Source organism: Bos taurus, chromosome 6 (genome assembly GCF_002263795.3).
Source record: "Bos taurus isolate L1 Dominette 01449 registration number 42190680 breed Hereford chromosome 6, ARS-UCD2.0, whole genome shotgun sequence".
In the NCBI taxonomy this organism is placed as follows: domain Eukaryota; kingdom Metazoa; phylum Chordata; class Mammalia; order Artiodactyla; family Bovidae; genus Bos; species Bos taurus.
In genome coordinates, this window is record NC_037333.1 from 31,795,659 (window position 1) to 31,822,050 (window position 26,392).

A 26,392-nucleotide genomic window follows, 5' to 3' on the forward strand; every position below is an offset into this window, starting at 1 on the left:
GTCTGTAACATTTTCTTTAATGTATTCCTATTTGTAACATTTTCATTTTAGACTCTCAAAAAGTGGCATGAACACATTTCATGCATTAGGAGAAATATTAAACTGTAACAACCAAGAGAAAAATGTAAATCACAGTTTCCTAAGGATTTTTACAGACTACAAATCTAATTCCCATTTATAAAGTGGATGCCAGCAATTTATGTATGAAATAATATATCCTTTTAAATTTTGTGCCTTTAATTTAGCTTCTTTTGCAAGTGTTCATAGCACTTAAATTCCATCACATTACTCAAAGATATATGTTTCCCTGGGACATTTTAAAACAGAAAAATCTCATGTAGAGCTTCAAATGGATCTAAATGCTAGAAGACTACTTTCTTGACTCTCAAATTAAACCATAATCTTGTTAACAATTGGTAAAAAAAAAAAAATGTTATTTGGTTTCAGAGTTGTGTGTTTGTGGTCTGTGTGTATGTGTGCATACCTTGCTACAATCAATACTCTATCCTAAGAGACTTGAAACCTTTTAATCTTGTTTGATACTCCAAAAGTCATTTCTAATTCTACTTTATCTCCTTTTCTGCTTTGTTTGTGGATACCGTAGGAGGGTGAGAGATGAAGTTTCTTTATTCTTCCATGGCATCAAGGACTCTCAAAGCACACATTATGAAATAAGAACCAAAGTCTAAACATAACAACACAAGTTATGTTTGCCAAATTTGTAAATCAAGCTAAGATACCTCATTAAAATTATTGAAAGCATCAAAAAGCAACTCTTCAAGCACGCATCAGGAAATGCTAATACTACACATGCTTGCTTGAAAGGCTCACAATCTTACTGCCATCGCCTTCCTAGACACACCAATTTAGATGCAGGGTGCCAGCCAAGATAGACCATCCAGTCAATCAGTAGGAAAGAGTGACAATACAATGTCTCATTTCTGCTGCTGCTACCGGTACCTACAGACCTCATACCAAGCCTAGTCTATGTGGCTTTAAAAAATGTCCACAGTACTTTAAAGGGTAATAACAGAAGAAGCAGAAGTCTGAGGGTACAGAAAAAGAACCAAAAAAGAGAAAGAAAAATAGAGGAGGGAAAGGTTCTTTCATAGAAACTGAAATCTCTAGCAGACACTTCTTCCAATTACAAAATACCAGTGAAGGAGAATGACATTAATTTACCACCTGAAAATGGGCAAAAACAATTTTAATGTTTTGGAATAATGCTTTATGTCTAATAGAATGTGGACTTTAATGTGATTTCCTCCATGTTGAAATATCATCTTTAGAGTTATTTTTCCAAGGTTATGTGTGATGAACAAAAATGCACATGGGGAATTTGTTCAGCCCTTTTATTTCAAGTTATAGCACATATGGGGAGAAAACATTTCAATTTAACATTCATTAGTCAAATGAATTGTTACCATTCTTCTTGACATGTATTCATGTTTAGGATTGTTTGATCTGCTAAAAGCTTAGAATACAACATACAGTACAGAGAACCTGTATCCATATTTCAAGGACAGAAGAAATTACCTCAAATGTGGACTATTATCATAAAAAAGATGTTTCAGATTTGCAAAAACATGCAGTACCTCCATCTGGTAAATGGTAACTACTAAAATATTTATAAATACCACAGCATAATTCACATGTCACACATGGTAGTGATATTCACTTTTCATGTCTCCCAATTAAAAGCTATTGTTTATGGTAAAACACACTGTAACACATTTGTGTATCTAACAGAAAAATAAATGATTTCCTTAATATCTCCTCAGGGATTACTCTCTCATCCTGCTGTGCAAATAATGTAAATATAATACTGAAGGAGGTAAAACACTATAGCTTACTGACATTCATTTATGTTTGTTTTCAATAACATAATACAACAAATTGTTTCTAGATGAGCTTAGGCTCATAATTGCTGATCTTTATTTTTCTTTTAAACATTCTCTCACTAGAATGGCTGAATACTATGCAGAATTTAGATATCTTTCCTAGGAATAAAGTGTATAGATAAGCAATATACACAAAACAAACCATTGCCCATAAACAACTTGAATAAAGATTCTAATAATTTATGTGACTCAAACATATACCACACATTGTATAACCACAACTGGATTGCTGTTCATTTATAATGGAAAGTACATTTGAGTGTAGCTAAAGAGATCATGAGGCTAACTAGATACCCAGTCCAAGCCCCACTACTTTCACAGAATAGAGCATGTAAAGGCAAACCCATGGCATATTGGTGTACCAGATATCAGGAGTAACTCTTAACTTACTTTCAGATTACAAAACAGGTGTTGAAACTTTCTTTGGTCATTTCTGACTCCACTGAAAATAAATTTAAATTTCTACTTGAATTTTTTTGTTTTTAACTTTTTTTACAAAGAAGGTCAAAGAAAAAATGTTTTTTAAAATGTACCTGAAGGGTACAGATATAGGGTAAGTTATGAAAGACTCTGACACTGAGAACAATCTTCTCTAAATCTTTTGAAGGCAGTCTAGTCTGTCGTCCATTGTAAAATTTCCTCAAGCAACCCTCCTTTGAAGATTTTCTTTTGAAGATGATTTTTCTTTGCTCTTCCTAAGATTTCTCATCTATTCCCCCCACATATTACATTATTATATCATATTCTTTGTTTTCACTGTAGGATTATATCGTACTACTTTCTGCACCATATAAAAATTCAACTAAGTCATTTAAGTTCCTTCATATGGCCTATTTTAAATTAATTCTTTCTGTCTGTTATTCAGTTCAGTTTAGTCGCTCAGTAGTGTCTGACTCTTTTCTGTCTGTTTATATACATCCTTAATCATGCCCAGGCTGCATGGCCCTCTTTCTCCTCAGCTTGCAAACATGCTCTAACATCTCCTATATTAAAACCCTTTTCTTTGATACTTTTGCCATAAAAGTTCTCTCTAAATTTTAAGAAACTATGGAAATATTTACTCTCTTTTGTTGCTATTGCATATCTATCCATGCAATATTGAGTAGCTACTATTTGCCATATACCATTCCAGCAGCTTTCAAATATGGTCTGAGGATCTCTCACATTCCTTATATACATCCAGGGTCTCATAGGAGGTTAAAACTACTTTCATGATAATACTAAGATGTTATTCGCCTTTTTCATTCTCATTTTCCCATGAATGCACAGCAGTTTCCCAAAGGCTGCATGTCTTTTAGCTCTGGTGGCTAATGAAAAGTGTGCTTATATATTTCTCAATTTTAAAATTTTTGAAGCTTAACTTTTCATATGGTTAAAAATCACTAGTTATCATCCACATACAACAGAGGCTGGCAAACATTTTCTTAAAAGGACAAGACAGTAAATAGTTTATACTCAGCAGGCCATATGACATCTGTCACATTACTCAACTCCGCCACTACAGAGAGAAAATAACCATGAACAATACAAATATAAATAGGGTAGCTCTATTCAAATAATAACTTATTCACAAAAGCAGGAGATGGGCTGGATTTGGCCTGCAGGCCAAACTTTGTCAATCTCTTTGGTCTTTGGGTTCTCACTGTTTTTATTTTTATTTTTTTAATGTAAAAGGAGTTCTGAGATTTAAGAATGTAAAAACCACTGGAAAGCTCCTAAGGTCAAATTAACCCTTATGATGCCACACTTCAGGAGCTGCCTGAAGAGAAAGCTAGACACAGTGACATTTGGATCCCTGTTATACTGGTGACCAGTGAAGGACGGTATGAGGTCAGAAGAGGAACTACTGCATTCAATCCAGGAGTTGGGGTCTGGGTATTATCAAAGAATACATTATAAAGAAATAGTATCTATATTTTCCAGTATACAGTCAAGATGAAGACTGCCATTTTGGGTTATAGAGTTCTCTTTTCCTTACTACACATAAATCAAGGCATAAGGTTATATTTAGAAAACGTGTGTGTATTTGTGTTTTAAGTAAAATAATCTGCCAAACCCAACCTCTTCTAGCTGAATTGTATATTATGCTAATTGTTAATTTTTAAGAATCTCAGATTGAGTGAAGTGCTTTTTTTCTTTTACCATTTACCTGTTATTTTTTAAAGAAGTAATTTGCTAGTCCATTGTAAATTCTATTATGTTCTCTTCATTTATTACCTTAGAGATTCTAAAGGTGGACTATATCTTACTAGGTGGAATGTTTTACTTGGATTGATTAACTTGGCCTGAGTAGTCTCTGGACAGTTAGGATCTTTGATGTTAAATTCCAGTTCCTGACTTCTGTAAAAGGGTTAAAAACACTAAGAAGACTGAATTAGAGCTATTTTGTATCTGTATATACTCTTATCTTCACATATGAACACAGACATTTTTATGGATACAAATCCTATTTGAACAGGAAGGACTTTAATATTACCATAGTTTTATTAACTCTTGCTGGACTTTGATAGTAACATCCTTCAGAATGTTACCCTTAAGAATGCCAAGCTCTGTAATGCACAGTTACCATCATGCTCTTATTATTTATTCATAATATTTATGCATTCTGTTTGAATTTTTAATCATCACCAATGTATCAATGCTTATTGTTTGCCTTGTTACCTTAATGTTAGTTTTCAGTTTATTCATGACATGAAAGATTCAAATATATTTTTCATTTTTTCTTTCAAGAACTATTTTTAGCAAACACTATTTATATTTTGAAACTGGATTATGTGACCCTAGTAGCCCTGTGGTTATAATGTGTCAGTTACAAAAATAATGACCATTTTTGTAATATGTGGCTGTGCTGTACTCAGTCCTGTCTGACTCTGCAACTCCCTGGACTGTGGCCCACCAGGCGCCTCTGTCCATGGAATATCCCAGGCAAGAATACTGGAGTGGGTTGCCATTCCCTCCTGCAGGGCATCTTCCAGTCCTAGGCATCAAACTTGTGTCACTTGCATCTCCTACCTTGGCAGGTGGATTCTTTACCAACTGTGCCACCTAGCAAGCCCTTTGGTAATATAATGCAATCACCACAGTTTAGTAACCCATCTAACGACCAAAAAGTTCAATTTCTACCTATCTGCATTTCAGAAATACAAGTACATATTCCAAAGATATGTGCTTAAGAATAACTACAGCAGCTCCTTCCCGGCTGGAACCATGGAGGGTGCAGAAGAGAAGGAAAAGAAGGTTCCTGCTGTGCCAGAAACCCTTAAGAAAAAGCAGAAGAATTTCGCAGAGCTTAAGATCAAGCGACTGAGAAAGAAGTTTGCCCAAAAGATGCTTTGAAAGGCAAAGAGGAAGCTTATCTATGAAAAAGCTAAGCATTACCACAAGGGATACAGGCAGATGTATAGAACTGAAATTCGAATGGCTAGGATGGCACAAAAAAAGGGGAACTTCTATGTACCCGCGGAATCCAAATTGGCGTTTGTCATCAGGATCAGAGGTATCAACGGTGTGAGCCCAAAGGTTCGAAAGGTGCTGCAGCTCCTTCGCCTCCAGCAGATCTTCAACGGCACATTTGTGAAGCTCAACAAGGCATCAATTAACATGCTGAGAATTGTGGAGCCATACATTGCATGGGGGTACCCAAATCTGAAGTCTGTAAATGAATTGATCTACAAGCGTGGTTATGGCAAAATCAACAAAAAGTGAATTGCCTTGACAGACAACGCATTGGTTGCTTGATCTCTTGGGAAATATGGAATCATCTGCATGGAGGATCTGATTCATGAGATCTATACCATTGGAAAATGTTTCAAAGAAGCAAACAACTTCCTGTGGCCCTTTAAATTGTCTTCTCCACGAGGTGGAATGAAGAAAAAGACCACCCATTTTGTAGAAGGTGGAGATGCTGGCAACAGGGAAGACCAGGTCAACAGGCTTATTAGAAGGATGAACTAAGGTATCTACCAGGATTATTTTTGTAATCTGGTTAATAAACAATTGAAACAAACAAACAAAAAAGAATAACTACAGCAATACTGTTTGCAATTACACAAATTAGACAAAGAAATGTAAACGTTAATGAATGCAGGAGCAATTAAATTACTAATGGGACAGCCATTTTATGGAAAACCACATAGTCATTTCAAAGACTGAGGCTGAACAACAAATTATTATGGAAACTCCGGAGAAGGCAATGGCACCCCACTCCAGTACTCTTGCCTGGAAAATCCCATGGAAGGAGGAGCCTGGTAGGCTGTAGTCCATGGGGTCGCTAAGAGTTGGACATGACTGAATGACTTCCCTTAGTTTTCACTTCATGCATTGGAGAAGGAAATGGCAACCCATTCCAGTGTTCTTGCCTGGAGAATCCTAGGGACGGGGGAGCCTGGTGGGCTGCCGTCTATGGGGTCGCACAGAGTCGGACACGACTGAAACGACTTAGCAGCAGCAGCAGCAGCATGGAAACTCTCCCCAGATTGTACAAGGCTATGTACATGTAATCCATTGTTTTTTTTTTTCATATGTATTTGTACGCATACATCTATGTATGCTAATTTTAAGAAATGTACTGAAAGAAAATCATCACTGCCTTTCATCCAATTATTCTGAAATTTTAGTCAGTCTCAGAGTCATTTGAAGGCTGGGGAAGGGGAAATGGTCTCACTTTAAAAAGTTTTCCTGTTTGACAGTAGCCCTTGAAATCTGCCTTGTCAGTAGGGTCTCATACAATTCTAATGCAGAAGGCAGTGGTTAAAACTAATGTACAGTCAGTATGAGAAGCAGCAGTCTAAGAATTACCTGCAGAATCTCCTGAACAAGCATTTCTTCTGTAATAAATACATATGTAGCTCCAAGCCTATTTCTCCAGGCATCTTCACTTATCCCTGAATATAAGGTTTCCTACAGGCAGGCCTGCTTATCTTTTGCTTATCTCACCTTACTTTATTTTCCCAATTTCTTTACTCTCTTATGTAAGCCTGAAAAAACTATTAACCTATCTTTAAAATGTTTAGATTATCTCTCAAATTCCTACCTTTGTTTTTATACTTCCTTTTACCCTCAACCTCATCTTCATGCATTAAATTTTATCCTTTTGAGCCACCTCTTCTATAAATTTTTTATTATTCTCAATCACTCTTCTTTCTCTTCACAGTCAATGTAATTGTTATCGAGCACTGCCTTTCCCTTTTAGCATACTATAATTATGTGACTTTTCAACTTATCTCTCCATTAAAGCAAGCTCTATGTAGGGTAGGGTCTTCACGTCTTTGTATTACAAAGTTTCTGATACTCTGTAGATTCTCAACCCAAGCCAACCAAATTGAGTAAAGTGATTTCATTGCATATTTCCTATGCAAAGTGACAGGACAATTTTGTTTAATACACTCTCAAGTGCTATGCTTTATCATACATACCTCAGTCCCAGAACATTCTGCATATGTCCTTCCATGCCCTCTTACCCATTTTTTCTCCATTTCATCACTAAGACCCCACAGACCTCAGCAGGAATTGCAGGCCTACTGAAGAGAAATGCAGTGTCCAGAAAGCATACAAAGATGTATTAGTACTCACTAACCTGTCTCTATCCAAGTAGTTCTCTAAAGCTCTTTGTATATTTGAAATAATATATTCAGTTATTGGGAATGATTTGCTTAATGTCATTCTTCTCTGATGCAACCTTCTTCTTGAGGGTCTGTTTTATTCATTACCATATCCAAGTAATATAGTGGTTGGCTCATGAAAGATATTTATATATTGCCTGATTAAATGACCAAAGCAACCCATTCCTTCAATTCTCCATCTCATAAAATGGTTAGTCTTTATGCCAGAATGTGAAAATCACCTATAGACAATGCTCTATTTTTCCAGTGCCAAATAATGGCAATATATATGGTGCAAATAAATATAAAATAAAAACAGAAACATTTAAAATATTTATGCTACAAAAAAAATACTATATCTTTGCCTTGGACATTAAAGAAAATTCCTACTACAAAGCAGTACAAAACAAAATGAAAACCCCAAACCTTTAGATGTGTGAACGAAATATTGATAACATTCACTTCACTTTGCCAATAGCTTTGTACCTTGTACTAATATTGTTTTTTTTCAATAGCAATATAAAATTTATGGGTGAAATTCTTCAACTGGGGAAATTATTTTCTTAGACAATTTTAGCAAGCTATTACTCTACCACAACTGATATTTTTCAACTCAATGCTGCAAAAAATAGACTTTAAGCCCTGACTATTTTACATGGTCTATCTGAGTTCAGCAAATATCTATAAAAACACTTTTAAAAGCATTGGTTCCCTTGGGTAGTATGGTCATTTTTAGCAATACTGAATCGTGCAAACCAAGAACACAGTATATCTTTCCATCTGCTTGTGTCATCTACACTTTCTATTTTTAGTGTCTTATAGTTTTCTGAGTAATCAAACTTTTACCTCCTTAACTAGGCTTGCTCCAAGGTATTTTATTCTTTTTTATGCAAAGGTAAATGTGTTTTTTTCTATCATTTATCTTTCTACTAGTTCATTATTAGAACATAGAAATACAACAGATTTTTGTCTATTAATTTGTATCCTGAAACTTCACCAAAGTCATTGATGAATTCTAGTAGTTTTTTGGTCGTGTTTTCAGCATTTTCTGTATACAGTATCATGTCATCTGCAAATAGTGACAGTTTTACTTTTTCCTTTCCAGTTAGTATTCCTTTCATTTCTTCTTTTTTTCTGATTGTTGTGCCTAGAATTTCCAAATCCATGTTGAGTGAAAGTGAGAGTGGGCCTCCATGTCTTCTTTCTGATCTTTGAAGAAATGCTTTCAGTTTTTCACCATTGAGTATAATGTTAGCTGTGGGTTTGTCACATATGGTTTTATTATGTTGCGGGATGCTCTTCCTATGTTTGCTTTCTGGGCAGGTTTTTACTTTTTTCCCCCATAAATGACCATACAAACAAGGACATGTATAGACTTGATGCAATCCCTATCAAAATGTCAATGGAATTTTTCAGAAACCTAGAAAAACTGATTTTAAAATTAGTATGTAAACACCCAGTCCATTTTAAAGGAGATCAGTCTTGGGTGTTCTTTGGAAGGACTGATGCTAAAGCTGAAACTCCAATACTTTGGCCACCTCATGCGAAGAAGTGACTCACTGGAAAAGACTCTGATGCTGGGAGGGATTGGGGGCAGGAGGAAAAGGGGACAACAGAGGATGAGATGGCTGGACGGCATCACCGACTCGATGGACATGAGTTTGGGTGAACTCCGGGAGTTGGTGATGGACAGGGAGGCCTGGCGTGCTGCGATTCATGGGGTCGCAAAGAGTCGACACAACTGAGCGACTGAACTGAACTGAAATGAACTGATGTAAACACAAAAGACTCCAAACAGCCAAAACAATCTTGAAAAAGAAGAACAGTGCTGGACGCATCATGCCCCCTGACTTCACACTATACACCAAAGCAACTATAATTAAAACAATATGGCACCGGCACAAAAAAAGACACTTGAATCTATGGAACAACATAGAGAGCCCAGAAATAAACCAAAGAACTGTGATCAATTAATCTGTGACAAATGAGCGAAGAACAGAAAATGGGGAAAAGACAGTCTCTTCAATAAGTGGCACTGCAAAAATTGGACAGGTACATAAAACAATTAAATTAGAACATTCTCTAATACCAAATACACTCAAAATTAGTTAAAGACCTAAATAAAAGATTGGATAGTATAAAAATCCTAGAGGAAAACACAGAAGAATAGTTTTTGACATAAATCACAGTAATACATTTTTGGATCCCTCACCTAAAACAAAGAGAACAAAAACAAAGAATCAAGTTATACCCAACTAAACTTAAAAGCTTTTCATAGCAAAGGAAATCAACAAAATGAAAATAAAATACAATGTATTAAATGGGAGCAAATATTTGCAAATGATATGACCAATAAAAGATTAATATATAACATATATAAACAGTTTATAAAACTCAGTATTGATAAAACCTAATAACTCAATTAAAAAATAGGTAGGAAAACTGAATCAACTCCCCCCGCCCCCCCCGCCACGCCAAAGAGGAAATGCAGATGGTCAAGAGGCACATGAAAAGATGCTCAACATCACAGACCATCAGGGAAATGTAGGGAAGGAGAGGGTTAGATTAACTGAGAGAGTAGCGTTGAAACACATAAACGATCATACGTAAAACAGGTAGCTAATGGAAGTGGCTGTATCACACGGAGCTCAACCCAGTGCTCTGTGACAACCTCAAGCAGTGGGATAGGCTGGGGAGTGGGAGGGAGGAAAAAAAAGGAGGGGCATATGTATACTGATGCCTGATTCACATTGTTGCATGGCAGAAACCGAGGAAATATCGTAAAGCAATTATCCTCCAATTTTTTTTTTTAAAAAAGCAATGAGATATGATCTCACACTTTTCAGAATGGCTATCATCAAAAAGGACACAACAAATTTTGGTGAGGAGGTGGAGAAAGGATACCTGTACCCAGTAGTGGCAATGTGAACTGATGCGGCCACTACAGGAAACAGTACAGAGGTATCTTTATAAAAATTAAAAACAGAACTACCATGCAACCCATTTAAAATTCAAAAGGATGATGCTATTAAAGCATTGCACTCAATATCTCACCAAATTTGGAAAACCCAGCAGTGGCTACAGCACTGGAAAAGGTCAATCTTTCTCCCAATTCCCAAGAAGGGCAGTACTAAAGAATCTTCCAACTACCAGATAATTGCATTCATTTCCTATGCTAGTAAGGTTATGCTCAAAATCCTTTAAGCTAGGCTTCAGCAGTACTTCCAGATGTACAAGCTGGGTTTAGAAAAGGTTGAGAAACCATAGATTGAACTGCCAACATTCACTGTATCATAGAGAAAGCAAGGGATTTCAAGAAAAACATCTACTTCTTTTTTATTGACTATACCAAAGCCTTTAACTGTGTGGATCTTAACAAATTGTGGAAGATCTTATAGAGATGGGAATACCAGACCATCTTATCTGTCTCCTAGAAACCTGTATGTGGGTGAATACGCAACAGATAGAACTTTATATGGAACGACTAACTGGTTCAAAATTGGGAAAGAAATATGACAAGGCTATATAGTATCATGCACAGAGAATATCATGCAAAATGCCAAGCTGGATCAGTTACAAGTTGGAATCAAGATTTCTGGGAGAAATATCAACAACCTCAAATATGTGGATGATACCATTCTAATGGCAGAAAGCAAAGAGGAACTAAAGAGCCTCTTGATGAGGGTGAAAGAGGAGAGTGAAAAACCAGCTTAAAACTAAGTATCAAAAACAAATCAAAACTAAGATCATGGCATCTGTTCCCATCACTTCATGGTGAATAGAAGGGGAAAAGGTGGAAGCAGTGACAGATTTCCTCTTCTTGGGCTCTAAAATCACTGAGGATGATGACTGCAGCCATGAAATCAGAAGATGATTGCTTCTTGGAAGGAATACTATGACAAACCTAGAGAGTGTATTAAAAAGCAAAGTCTCACTGTGCTGCCTAAGGTCTGTATAGTCAAGGCCATGGTCTTTCCAGTAGTCATGTACAGCTATAAGAGTTGGACCATAAAGAAGACAGAGTGTCAAAGAATTGATGCTTTCAAACTGCGGTGCTGGAGAAGACTCTTGAGAGTCCCTTGGACTGCAAGAAGGTCAAACCTGTCAATCCTAAAGGAAATCAGTCCTGAATATTCATTGGAAGGACTGATGCCGATTCTGAAGTCCAATACTTTGGCCATCTGATGCAAAGAGCCTGCTCACTGGAAGAGACCCTGATGCTGGGAAAGACTGAAGGCAGAAAGAGAAGACGGTGACAGAGGATGAGATGGTTGGATGGAATCACCGATTCAGTGCATATGAACTTGGGCAAACTTTTGAAAACAGTGAGGGATAGGGAGGCTTGGCATACTGCAGTCCATGGGGTTGCAAGTGTCAGAAATGAATTGGTGACTGAACAACAACATCATTAGAGAAAAGCAAAAATCTCCCTGGGCTCTGGGTGCCAGTAAGCAAAGGTAAACTTGCTTACTGATAATACTACTGCCACTAATATGACTGAAAAAAAGAACAAATATTCATTCCTGATAGGCCTTCAGTAGGGTTTATGATTGAATCACATGTGTAAATACATCCTAGTTTTGTATAACCATAATTCTGGTTTTTAATCAAAATTTGACTTCTAATAAGCAATATTTAAGCTTAATAAATACTTGATATTATGATTTAGTATGGGTATCTCCTAGTGTCTGAAAATATTTTTTATAGTTTCAGAGATATCACTAGATATTATAGAAGAAAACTTGTTCTAGACCCAATACGCCTGGAGAAGTCTAAAATACTAAACTGACTTTTTTTTCTATAATTCTGTTTCTCAGAACTATAAATATGTTAAAGCTTATTTGGAAAAACAGAAAGGGCATAATATGAAGTGTTTCTCAAAAAGTCTCACTGTAAACCTTTTTACCCTGGATGTTCCTTGATATTCTAAATATTGCCCTTGATTTACACAAATTCCTAAGAAACCACAAAATATCCTGAATGTCCAAAGCAACCTTGAACAAAAAAGCAAAGTCTCAGACATCAGGCTCTCTAATTTTAATCTATATTACAAAGCTGTAATAATCAACAAAGTATGGTATTGGTATAAAAAGAGACACATCGATCAATTGAAGAAAATGGAAAGCCCAGAAATAAATCCACACATACATAGTCAATTAATTTCTAGCAAAGGTGCCAGAGTATACCACAGGGAAAGGGTAGTCTCTTCCATAGATTGTGTTTTTGGGAAACAGGATTGCCACATGCAAAAAGAATAAAACTAGACCTCTAATACTATAATAAAATCAACTCAAAATGGATTAAAGCCTTGAACATAAGACCTGAAACCATAAAGCTCTTAGAACAAAAACTCTTTGATGGCTTTCTTCACAGTGATTTTTGGGATTTGACACCAAAAGTAAAGTCAACAAAAGCAAAAATAAACAAGTAAAAGGGATTTTGCAGGTGTGATTAAAGTTAAGGGCCTTGAGATGGAGAGATTATTCTGGACTACCTAGGTGGATCCAATCTAAAAACAAGGTCCTTACAACCATCTTTCTAATAGCGTAGAGAAGAAAGTGGAGAACCTTTCAGACTGCAGCAAACCAGAGAGACAATAGCAAGGAAATGATTTGACCTGCTATTGATGGGCTGGAAGATAGAGACAGGAACTCCATGAGACAAATAATATATAGACAGGTAGCTTCTAGAAGCGGGGAAATGAAAAGGATTTTCCCCTAGAGCTTCCAGAAATGAACATAGTCCTGTCAACACTTCTAGTTTACCTCAGTGGGGTCCATGTCAGAATTTTGCCCTACAGACCTGCTTTGTTTCATTCACCTAGTCAGTGGTGATTTGAAATACAAAACGAATGCATCATTATATGGACATCAATGTGATGCTGGAGGAAGAGTAGCAAGCAGGTCACTGGAACTTAAGATAACATAGAAATAGATTCCAGTTTATATAACAGTTGAACATTTCTCGAAGATAGTCATGAGGCACCAATAATCCAATGAAAATGAGCAAATGAGTACAATAGGTATTTTTCCAAAGAAGATATACTAATGTCAACAGATACATAAAAACATACTCAACATTACCAATCATCACTGAAATGCAAATCAAAGACACAATGTGGTTTCTGGTATCACTTCACATCTGTTATGCTAGCTACTGTCAAAAAGACAGAAGATAACCAATATTGGTGAGGCTGTGAAGAAAAGAGGGCCTTTGTTCACTGTTGGCATGAATGTAAACTGGTACATCCATTATGGAAAACAGTACAGAAGTTCTTCAAAGATTAAAAACAGAACTACCATATAAGCCAGCAATCTCACTTCTGGATATACATCCAAAGTAACAAAATCACTATCTCAAAGAAATTTCTGTATCCCTATGTTCACTGCAGCATTATTCACAATAGCCAAGCTATGGAAACAATTGTCAATAGATGGATGCATAAAAAAAAATATATATATATGTATATATATATATATATGTTTATGTATATATATATGCTGCTGCTACTGCTGCTAAGTCGCTTCAGTCGTGTCCGACTCTGTGCGACCCCATAGACAGCAGCCCACCAGGCTCCCCCGTCCCTGGGATTCTCCAGGCAAGAACACTGGAGTGGGTTGCCATTTCCTTCTCCAATGCAAGAAAGTGAAAAGTTAAAGTGAAATCGCTCAGTGGTGTCCGACTCTTAGTGACCTGATGGACTGCAGCCTATCAGGGTCCTCCATCCTTTGGATTTTCCAGGCAAGAGTACTGGAGTGGGGTGCCATTGCCTTCTCCGTATATATATATATATATATATATATATATATATATATATATATAAAATATTCCATATATATAATATGTATATAAGAGATTTTTTATATATATATATATATATAAAATATCCCATGTGTACCTTCATATACAGATAAAGATACACATGAAATATTATTCAGCTTTTAAAAAGAAGGGCTTCTTGGGTAGGTCAAATGGTAAAGAATCTGCCTGCAATGCAGGAGACCCGTGTTTGATCCCTGGGTCGGAAGGATCCCCTGGAGAAGGGCATGACAACCCACTCCAGTATTCTTGCCTGGGGAATCCCATGGACAGAGGACCCTGGTGGGCTACAGTCCATGGGGTTGCAAAGAGTCAGACACGACTGAACGACGAACACCCACACAGAAAGAAGGAAATCCTGCCATTTACAATAAGATGAGTGAAGCCAGAGAGGATCATGCTAAGTGAAAAAGCCAGGCAAATAGAGACAAATGCTGCAAGCATTCTTTATATGTGGAATCGAGAGAGAGAGAGAAGGAGAAAAGAAAATGGAAAAGAAAAAAAAAAATGTATCTCAAGGTATGAGTTTAAATGTCAGGTCATACAGCACTGAAACTCATGTCCTTTCAGTGACACTAGGAGATAATGACAGCTTAATCATTCCCTCTCCTCCTGAGAAAGACAGAGACTGTCTCAAATGGTTTACTGAAAGAAGGGTCAGATGATTTCTGTATAATATGTTCTGTAACTACACAATGAACCATTGCAGTCCATACTAAAATTGAATAACCCTGTTCTCTTTTTAAAGTGAAGGAGATTGCAGATCTAGGAAGAAAGATTTTTTGCTCTGTTTCAAATGAGTGTAATAAAAACAATTATAAAGAATACAAATCACAAGAAAATCTATGAAGAATCTTTCAGTAATTCAGTACAAGGTACTCCCAGGATCTTCCCATAATCAGTCTGTGTTGCAAACACATACTTAACTTATGGTTAATACAAGATATATTTTAAATTAGAAAGAAAAATACTTTTGATAAATAAAGTTTGGTTAGTAATACTAAAGTTTTATACTTTATTTATTAATACTAAAAGTATCCAAAGAGTACATTAGAAAGTGTTAGTCATTCAGTTGTGTCTGACACTACGGACTGTAGCCCACAAGCCTCCTCTGTCCATGGAATTCTCCAGGGAAGAATACTGTAGTGGGTATCCATTTCATTCTCCAGGGGATCTTCCTGACCCAGGGATCGAACCTGGGTCTCCTGCATTACAGGCAGATTCCTTATCATCTCAGTCACCAGGGAATAAGAAGAATTCTTTTTTTTAATTTTTATTTTATATTGAAGCATAGTTGATTAACAAGGTTGTGTTTCAGGTGTACCACAAAGTTATTCATTTGCACATATACATGTATCTTTTCTTTTTCAAATTATTTTCCCATTTAGATTATTATAGACTATTGAGCAGCAATCCCTGTGCTATACAGTAGATCCTTGTTGGTTATCTAATAATAATGCATAAAAAGTCTTCAAGACACTGAATACATTGGACTATAAAACAAAGTGGTATCATACTGAGTGATATAAATCTTAATTATGTAATTTAGATTACACATTGCAAAATGTAGACTTAGCTCTCTTAGTTCATTGGGAATAAATATTTAAAAACAGAATTAAAAATAAAGATTTTTGGAACTAGACAAAGAATGGAAATCCCACAGTTGTCCTATTTACTGCATGATCTTGGACAAATAGCCTCAGTTTGCTATTCTTGGAACTAAATGCTATTATGAGCATTACATTAGAAAATATAGAAGTGTTTCCCATTTCAGCATGCTCTACTTGAAGTATAGCACAGAAACAGGCTAACAAATCATGGAAAACAATGTTCATTTATGTTGTTTATCTATTACCAAAAACAAAGAATAGAGGAAAGTAGAACAAATAATGTAAAATGTCGTTAATTAGGAGTTAATTATGGTGAGAAGGTCATCATCCTTAATTAGTTAAAATTCTGAAATGTAGAATATTCATAAATGTGAAATTATTCCCTTCAGGGCCATAAAGTAACACAAACAAATTGTTAAACAAACATTAAATAAGAGTTCAGACAGACTCACTTTAATGAACAGATAAATGACACTTTTTACTCTGTGCAAATGCCATGGTAGAATACTTAACTCAAGTGTGTTTTCTTAAGTATAATATTTCTTTTACATGTTCTCACTCAACCCAAGTGAAGCTATTGATTTACTTATCAAATTCTAATAAGTAAAATTGCATCTATATATCTACCTGTAAATAGAGTCCACAAAATTTTATAGTTAAATCATTATGAATTCTGCATAAACTTAACTCAAAATTTATAATATCTGGTTATCAGTGACTTTGGAGGCAGAATAAAATGGTGTAGAAACTGAAAAATAAGAATATCCTATTTTGATTTAGAACTTCAAATATAATAAATGTGGGTTTCATCTAAATTACAGTTCTTGACAACATTACCACTACCTGATGGGGGATATAGTTACTTTAGGTCACTTAGTTGGAGATCCAAGCTAAGTAAGCTATCATTAGGTTCCTAAATATTAATATTTAAGAGGAATTTCTAGATATTTGTTATTCTGATAACTTGGGGAAATATTTCTAGATACTGTCACCATTCAAAATTTGCTGTCAAATTTGGCTACTTAGATATAGGTCCATACTGAATACATGACTTAATAGCATACTTTTTAAAGTTTTACAAGGAATGAAGACTGTGTGTAACATAAAAAACTTTTTGTTGAATGGTTTGATAATGAAATGAAAAATTAATACACCGTTCATACACACAATTAATTCACTCAGTTTTCACTCGCTGAGCATAGACATTATTTTGCATTCCCTTAAAGAGCATCAGATACAAAATTCAAATGAGGGTCATTGAATAAAATAATAAACGACCCTCCTCAGAACTTTATGTTAATAATGAGCTTATTCTTTTCAGAATATAAAATCCTTGCCATAACATTAACACCCAAGATAGACAAGATAGAAGATTTTACCAGACAAGAGATGCTCAGGTATTAAACAATCCTCGGCAAAAGAATTATTAGAAACAAACAAGCAAAAGCCAGAAAAGAAAACCATAGCTGTTTCACAACAGAGGCTTTAACATTTGTATATAATAAAGAAGATCAAATATTTTGCACAAAAGAATATGTTTTAATAACTTTCACCAAATTTGAGGACTTTAAAATAGATTATTCATTATAGTTGAAAAGAAAGATTACTTGTTGTCTATGAAGACTGTCTCCATTGTATGTCTTCCTTAGTCTACATGTCACACTCCTCAAATTCCTATTCACACAGTCTACCCCTGATCATCTAGCTCAGACCTTTCAGAGATGTTTCTCTTTATGCAATGTTTCATTAGTTACCATAAGACCAATAAATCCCTCTTATTAGTATTGTCCATAATATTGGTTATTAGCCACCATCATAGCTATAGTCCCTGTGATTACCAACATGAATGGTTAATGTCACTTTCATGGTCAATGTCAGAAGGAATCACAGTTCTATCTCTGGAGTCATCACATAAAGTATGGCCTGTGGGACACCACTACATACATTTGATATAACATGCTTGTACGCCAAGGATTTTTGTTGTTGTATCCATTGGGAGGTAAATAAATAAAATATTTAGAAGGACTATCAAGAGTTTATCAGACTCATACCCTTTAATATATAATAAATTTATCTTATTCATATGATAGGGGAAGGGTGTCACTGGGGGGATAACATTGGAAGTTTTCAGCAGAACAGCAGCACGATCAGATTATAATTTTCAATTTACTTTTTATTTTATATTGAGGTACTGTTGATTTACAATGGTGTTAGTTTCAGTAAAGCAAAGTGGTTTTATTACACAGACACATATATATCCATTCTTTTTCAGATTATTTTCCCATATTGGTTATTAGAGAATATTGAGTAGAGTTCCCTGTGCTATCTAGTAGGTTCTTGTTGATAATCTATATTTAACATACAGTAATGTACATTAATCGAAAACTCCTAATTTACCCCAAATCCCAACTGTAAAGAATCTGCCTGCAATGTAGAACAACCAGATTCGATCCCTGGGTTGGGAATATCGCCTGGAGAAGGGAATGGCAACTCACTCCAGTATTGTTACCTGGAAAATCCCAGGGACAGAGGGTCCTGGGGGCTATAGTCCATGGGATAGCAAAGAGTTGGACTAAGCACACACACACACACACACACACACAAGCAACTAACACTACTGCCACTAACCTATCCCCTTTGGTATCCAAGTTTGTTTTCCAAGTCTGTGAGTTATTTCTATTTTGTTAATAAGTTCATTTGTATCATCTTTTTAGATTCCACACATAAATGATATCATAAATTTGTCCTTCTCCAGGTGGCACTAGTGGTAAAGAACCCCTCTGGCAATGCAGGAGACATAAGAGATGTGAATTCAATCCCATGGTCAGGAAGATCCTCTGGAGCAAGAAATGGCAACCCACTCCTGTCTTCTTGCCTGGAGAATCCCATGGAGAGAGGAGCCTGGTGGGCTACAGTCCACAGGGTCACAAAGAGTTGGGTACAACTGAAGCAATTTAGCACGCACACCCACAATGTTCAACTTACTAAATTCTGGTATTTATTTTGCCTGGCCCGGTTTTGTACAGTCACTATATAAGCCTACAAACTGACAAGGAGCCACGCTTTAATGTTTTAGTAGTAGTCAATTTTTAATGCCACTAGAGTCTGGAGAAGGCAATGGCACCCCTCTCCAGTACTCTTGCCTGGAAAATCCCATGGACGGAGGAGCCTGGTAGGCTGCAGTCCATGGGGTCGCTAAGAGTCGGACATGACTGAGTGACTTCACTGTCACTTTTCACTTTCATGCATTGGAGAAGGAAATGGCAACCCACTCCAGTGTTCTTGCCTGAAGAATCCCAGGGACGGGGGAGTCTGATGGGCTGCCGTCTATGGGGTTGCACAGTCGGACACCACTGAAGCGACTTAGCAGCAGTAGCAGCAGAGACAATTCAATCTTTAACAAAACTGACTTTAAAATTATTAATTTGCTATAAGATTTTGATATTTCAGGCATCATGTATTGATAAAATACTAGTACATTTTTATAGGGATCAAATACAAAGATATTAAAATATTATCCTGTACTTACCTTTATCTAAATTAATAGAAAATCAATGTGTAAAATTTTCTTTGGAGGTTAGAAACTTATATTTTTATTTAGCAGATATCAAGACTTGTAATTTGTCTCTGTGAAGTTTAAAATAGCTTTCCTCTAACTTCCAGGAAGCTCATTTGATTAATTTAGATATTGGTCAGACTTATTAGTCACATATTAACTTTATATACCCATACATGTACACACATGCTTCCATACATACTAAGAAAAATTAATGCACTCATGTAAGACTTTGACAGCGATGAGATATATTTTTGTACATAAAATTTCAGAGACAGAAATTGTATTTATAAAAATGTAGTGGTTAACAGAGATAAAATTTAGTTGAGATGTTTTTGATTACCATTTGTACAGAAAACACTACTCCTGGGCATAAAAGAAATGATAAAAAACAATTTCTGTCTTCTAAGAAATTCCCATTTGTTGAAAGGGTCACTAAATACGGCTACTGTGCCAATGTCAAATAGACTGCTTGGCAAATCCGAATCCACCCTCTATTGCCTGCGCTGCAATAATGGAGACAGGCTTTAAAAGTATTTTTCCTTTGCCAACTTGCACGTTTCTAAGCGTTGTCAGCAGATGGTGCTAGAGGGACACTGGAGGAAGAAGGGTTTGGTCCCAGTATGTTCCTCTCACAAGGCTTCTACAGTGCAGTTTCTCCCGTGCATGGCTCTGATATTACATGGTGGCCCATTGCCCCCAGCAACCAGCAGCTCCTTCTGGTTGGTCTTCTGATAGATTAAAAATCAGTTCCAAGGACTTCCTTGTATGTCCAGTGGTTAAGTCTCCATACTACCACTGTAGGGGGTGCAGGTTCAATTGCTGGATGGGAACTAACATGTCATGTGGTGCAGCCAAAAAATTCCCAAGGCCTGGCAACTCCCTGTAGATGGCTTTCTTGAAAACCTTCTAAGGTAACTTTGTAATCTAATGGTAATTAACGGTGACACATTTTCCTGTGAACAGCAGCCTCCAGCACCCCCTGGTTGGTTTTACCAGGAATGCCAACATGCAACATCTTATGGATGTTTTCTCTCATTACTCCCTAGGATGGCATAGCAGTGGAAAACTGACATTTCCTTGGCTTTGCAGAGAAATGATGCTGGTAATAAGGCTCCTCCAAACGGATGGCTTCTTCACTACTGAAAAGGAAGATTTCTAACAGACTCTGCTGCCACCACGCCTCAGTAACTTGTCCTCTATCCAGTGAGCCATGGATGTGTCTTCTCAGAGTCTGGATCTCAGCCCTACAAGAGGTGTGCAAGTTCCTTCTTGGGTGCAACACCTCAGCTCTAGAAGTGGTGGTTGCTCTTTATATCTAAATACTCCTATATTCTATGCTGCTGCTGCTGCTGCTAAGTCACTTTAGTCGTGTCCAACTCTGTGCGACCCCACAGACGGCAGCCCACCAGGCTCCCCCGTCCCTGGGATTCTTCAGGCAAGAACACTGGAGTGGGTTGCCATTTCCTTCTCCAATGCATGAAAGTGAAAAGTGAAAGTGAAGTCGCTCAGTCATGTCCGACTCTTAGCAACCCCATGGACTGAAGCCCACCAGGCTCCTCCGTCCATGGGATTTTCCAGGCAAGAGTACTGGAGTGTGGTTCCATTGCCTTCTCCAAGCGCTATTTAATTATTGTTAGTCAATCCTTTATTACTCCAAAATTCCATCTATTTATTCTGTATATTAAACTTGCCCTATTTAAATTACTGTGTGATTTCTGCCTCCCAGTGGGCCTCTATTACATACATCAAAAGCAACAAAACACTTAATCTAAAAGTCAAGTAGCAATAATACGAGATAATAATACAAAATGTGTCCCAAGACATAGGAAGGATAACAAGCATTGCACCAAAGCGTGAAACTATCAATAAAACATTTCATGGACTTTGGGTTAAATCTCCAAGGACAGAGAAAATTTTTTTTAGATAGAAAACAATGAGGGTGAATTTCTGAGAATGGCGTTAGCTAAGGGACTCTCATATTGTTAGAAAATCGAAGAGTCTCAACAGAGGATCGGCAGGGTAAGTTAAGAGATTAATTAGGCTGGGAATATATGGTAGGATCAGTTACAGATAATCTTTCAATGTGATACCTAGGATTTTGTACATATCATATGGATACTGGTGAGCTAAACAGATTTTCACCAAAGAATGTCTGTTTCCTTTAGAAATCCACTTTGATATCAGTTACTTTATCTCAGGAGCCCTGACAGATAATACACTTTTGCCTGCTCCTTAAACAAAATCATATGCTCCTGTCCTTAAAAGTGTGTGTATATATCCATCATAATGAATAACTATGAGGAGAAATCTGAGAAGGCTGCATGGATATAAATATGCATTCAAACTAAGAACAACATTCAAAAGCATTTATCAAAAATGCAAGATGCTAAGAGCACTATTTGTATTGTGAATATTAAAATTTTTGCATCTTGCTAAAATATATAAATGGTGGGGAACCAGGAGATCCATTTTTATTTAATTCCTTTCACATGTCCACATTTAAATCATTAGTTATAGTTTGAGAACTGTAGGGCACAGCATTCACACTTCAGGAAAAATTCCAATTGAAAGCTAGATGTATATACCCGCATGTCTTTAAAGACAAAAGAAAAAAAAAAGTGCACCTTCATCAATATCTAAAGGGATTGAGTTTAGTCTACAACATTATCAAAGTCATAAAATGGATATCCCGCAGGGGTCTAGATAATGCATTCTTTTCCCATTTTGTTAGGCTCTGAGAGAGACTCAACTGTCAGGCACCTGTCAAGTAGAAGGGAACGTCAAGCAACACCTTCAAGAAATAGCAAATTAAGTATATGTCAATGAGTTGCTGGACTGAATGGGAATGTCAAACATGCCAGAATAATAGACACTTTCTGTATCAGATTGCAAGATTATTTATAGGGAGTTGTGTACCTGCACAGCATAAATCAAATTTTCATTCATCTGCTGCTAGTGATCTTATCATCACTATATACAATTCCACTTGGCTAAGAAAAAAAAAAAAACGCTACTTGAAGTTGCCTCATTTAAATAGGGGCATTATGCTATGTTGAGGATTGCTACTGAAATATTACATATAAAATCACAGTAGTAATGCTATAATTAAAATAAATGACTTTCCATTTCTATATTTATGTTTATATCATTTTGTTACTTTAATTTTTGAGTCCAAATACTTTCTTTTCTCAGGAAGCTAAGTTTCTATTACCATATCACATTTCTCTCATAAAAAGATTTTTCTTATTAAATCTCTTACACTGCTTTTATCTGCTTTGGCATATCATTTTCACTGGGTAAGGATGTTTTTGTAATCTACATTACAATCATCAAACAAATGGACATTTTATAATGTCTAAACCAACTTGTTTTTCCCTCATTGGTAATGAATAATTACCTTTCTTTCATAAAAAATGCTGATATTCATATGATAAAGATACATTCATTCAAAGAAGGCTTTTTTCCTTCTAATAATAATTAGCTATTATTACAAATAATTTGTATTAGAGTACACATAGAGATTATACGGCTCAGATGGTGAAGTATCTGCCTGCAATGCTGGAGACCAGGGTTTGATCCCTGGGTCAGGAAGATCCCCTGGAGAAGGGAATGGCAACCCACTCCAGTATTCTTGCCTGGAGAATCCCATGGACAGAGGAACCTGTATAGCCCAGAGGTGGGCTACAGTGTATGGGGGCCGCAAAGGACACGACTGAGTGACTTACACTTCTTTCACTTTCCAAGGGGAAGATTTGCTGAAATATATCATTTTTTTAAAATATAAATTTACTTATTTTAATTGGAGGCTAATTACTTTACAATATTGTATTGGTTTTGCCATACATCAACATGAAATATATCATTTTTAATATACAGAACATTCTAGCCAGCAAACAACTTTCTATTTAAATGATTGTTCTTTACTGTCAACAGTTTATGTCTTACTTAAAAGTATAATGATATTCTAAAATTAATTAATCTAATTGGTGTAGGGTCAAAGCAGAAATCTTATTTGTCAAAGATTTCCTGAATTCTTTAGCTATGTCAATATAATCCTGGACATCTAGAAAAAATTAAAAACTAAGTCAATTTGCTTTTTATAAATATTTGGTATTTGATAAATTTTAGGCTTCCCAGGTGGTCCTAGTGGTAAAGAACCCACTTGCCCATGCAGGAGATTGAGAGACTGGGGTTTGATCCCTTGGTTGGGAAGATACCCTGGAGGAGGTATGGTAACCCACTCCAGTATTCTTGCCTGGAGAATCACATGGCCATGGAAGCCTACTTGGGCTACAGTCCATAGAGTTGCAAACAATCAGACATGACTGACGTGATGTGGCATGCATGCATTTGGTAAATTTGGGACTTAATGATTCCATGTATGGCAACCCACTCCAGTACTCTTGCCTGGAAAATCCCATGGACGGAGGAGCCTGGTAGGCTGCAGTCCATGGGGTCGCTAAGAGTCTGAAACGACTGAGCGATTTCACTTTCACTTTTCACTTTCATGCATTGGAGAAGGCAATGGCAACCCACTCCAGGGTTCTTGCCTGGAGAATCCCAGGGACAGCAGAGCCTGGTGGGCTGCCGTCTATGGGGTCGCACAGAGTCAGACATGACTGAAGCGACTTAGCAGTAGCGGCAATGATTCCATGTAAGTTTCAGTTTACCTCAGTATTTTGGTATAGACTGAAACCTTCCATTACATGTTAAGTACATGAAAAACATACAAAATGCAAGACAACAGCAGTGAAAGTAATTATTTTATTGATAATAATGGAAAAATTTAAACACATGGTAATTTGGTTATGAAATATACAGAACCACAGAAATATCATTTTCCAATTCATTATATTAGGAATAAATATGGTAAAAATATGAAATGCTTATTTTCTTTATTATTTAAATATACCTACATGACAAATAAACATTTCTAATTTTAATACGATACTTTTCAGAAGTTGTACAGAGATATTCAGGAGCAGTTAAACACTACAAAAATATAGGTACTATTGATTAAGTAACTAAGTATACCTACATCTTAATTTATTCTAGATATTGTATCAGGTGGACAAAAAAGATTTGATTTCTGCCCTAGAGAAGTTTATGATATGAAATTATATAAATAGAATGTTTCAGCCAGAAATATAAACTGTTATTATTATAAATCCAACTGCCCATTTTCCTTACTGTGTTAAGAATGCACAAGCTTGTCTGTGAATCTGATTTAGAGATAGCCTTGTGTATTTAGAATTGTCTTGCAACTTTTATAATCTATAGGGTACCAATAATACTGTCAATGTGAAAAATGATAAAAGGTCATTTGCAGAATGACATTTAAAAAATTCTTTCTGTGATATAATTCTTGAAAATCAAAATACCTAACTGTAGTTAAAAAACAGGACTCATAAATTTAAAGGATAGCTTCCTTTATATTTGCAAAATACCTCAAAGCTCTAATTCTATCAAATTAGAAGACTGTAACATAAATTAATGCATTTCCCAAAAATTATGAACTCTTTTAGAGACAAGTGGCATTCAAATTTCTATTGTTAAAGCAAACATTAAAATTGATATGAAATATTTTATGCAATTATTTACAATTATAGGAAACATGAAGTTGCATCGTAATTGATTAAAATTATGTTCAATGTTGAGGAACTGTCAACAGAACTTTCAGTTTCCACTAGATGAATATTGTGTATGTGTATTTACAAAGGAAAAAAGAACAGAATCACCATCTGCTGAATGTCTACTCCGTGTCAGGTGAGGAATTTATAGCTATTATTAAGTTTATTCTTCATCACACCTTGTGATATAAGCATTATTATATATCTATAACATAAACTACACAACATGTTTGTAGACGCAAGAAAGAATGAAACTGAAAACATAAATGAGACTAGGTTGACAATATCCATAATTGCAAGCTGATGTGACTCTGTGGACCAGTGGACCAAAAAAATGCCAGGATTTGAAGGAAAGGAAGAGAGAGTATGAAACTGTCAATATAGAAGTTTGTTTGTTTTTCATAGTTGATTTTCAAACATAAATATAAAAGGCAATACAAACATAAAGGCAAACACAAATACACATACATTGCTTTATTATACTTGGTTTTAACTACTCGAGTTTAGTTAAAGTTTCTTTCGTTGGGTAGAGTGGAACTGCCATTAGTCCATCACTAATAGCAAAGAATTTTCTGTAGAAGAGCCATCAGGTTTGTTTCATCACATTACTAGAAAAACAGACTTGCTTCTTTTTAGTTAGTATCTTTCTGATGAAAAATAAAAATTGATGCTTGCTTAATATAGACAATGGAAAAACAGTAAAATGTGAATAAGAAGATAAAAGACTACACACAATTCTGTCACCCAAATAAACATTATTTCTTTTGTTATTAGTTTAATTTCCTTCATGATGCTTTCATTATATCTTTACAACTGTGTTATATAGTCCTATGCTGGTATGTACCAACAAGAATATATGCTATTTTGGCTATATTTTATTGTTTCATGTTATCAACATGAAACAATATTTTAGCATTTTAAATCTATTTTATCATAAACTTACTCCCATTTTGTTACATATTTTCTGAAAAATTAAATATGTATACATAGCTTCCCAAGTAGAGATAAGCCCTAATTGATTTAATCACTCTCTATTGTTCAATATTTATGTTTTCTAATTTTTAATTACCAAAAGGTCTGTGATGAGCATCTTCATATATTAATATCTGTGAGTATCTCTATCTCATTAATGATATACATTTCTAGGACTTCTGTATAATTACAATATTATAGAATAAAAATATTATATTTTAATTATATTAATTATAGATATTAGCTAAATTTAAAAGTTTTCCTGTTACCTTCCTTTGATCTCTCTTTTGAAATAAAGTTC

The 26,392-nt window shown here is 35.7% G+C and overlaps 1 protein-coding gene and 1 pseudogene across 1 annotated transcript in view; one reads left to right on the top strand and one right to left on the bottom strand.

Annotated features, from left to right (window-relative positions):
• Nucleotides 1-26,392, bottom strand: part of GRID2 (glutamate ionotropic receptor delta type subunit 2) — a 1,601,453-nt gene that overhangs the window by 1,017,970 nt on the left and 557,091 nt on the right. The window lies entirely within an intron of this gene.
• LOC783261 (large ribosomal subunit protein uL30-like) lies at nucleotides 5,094-5,870 on the top strand (annotated as a pseudogene).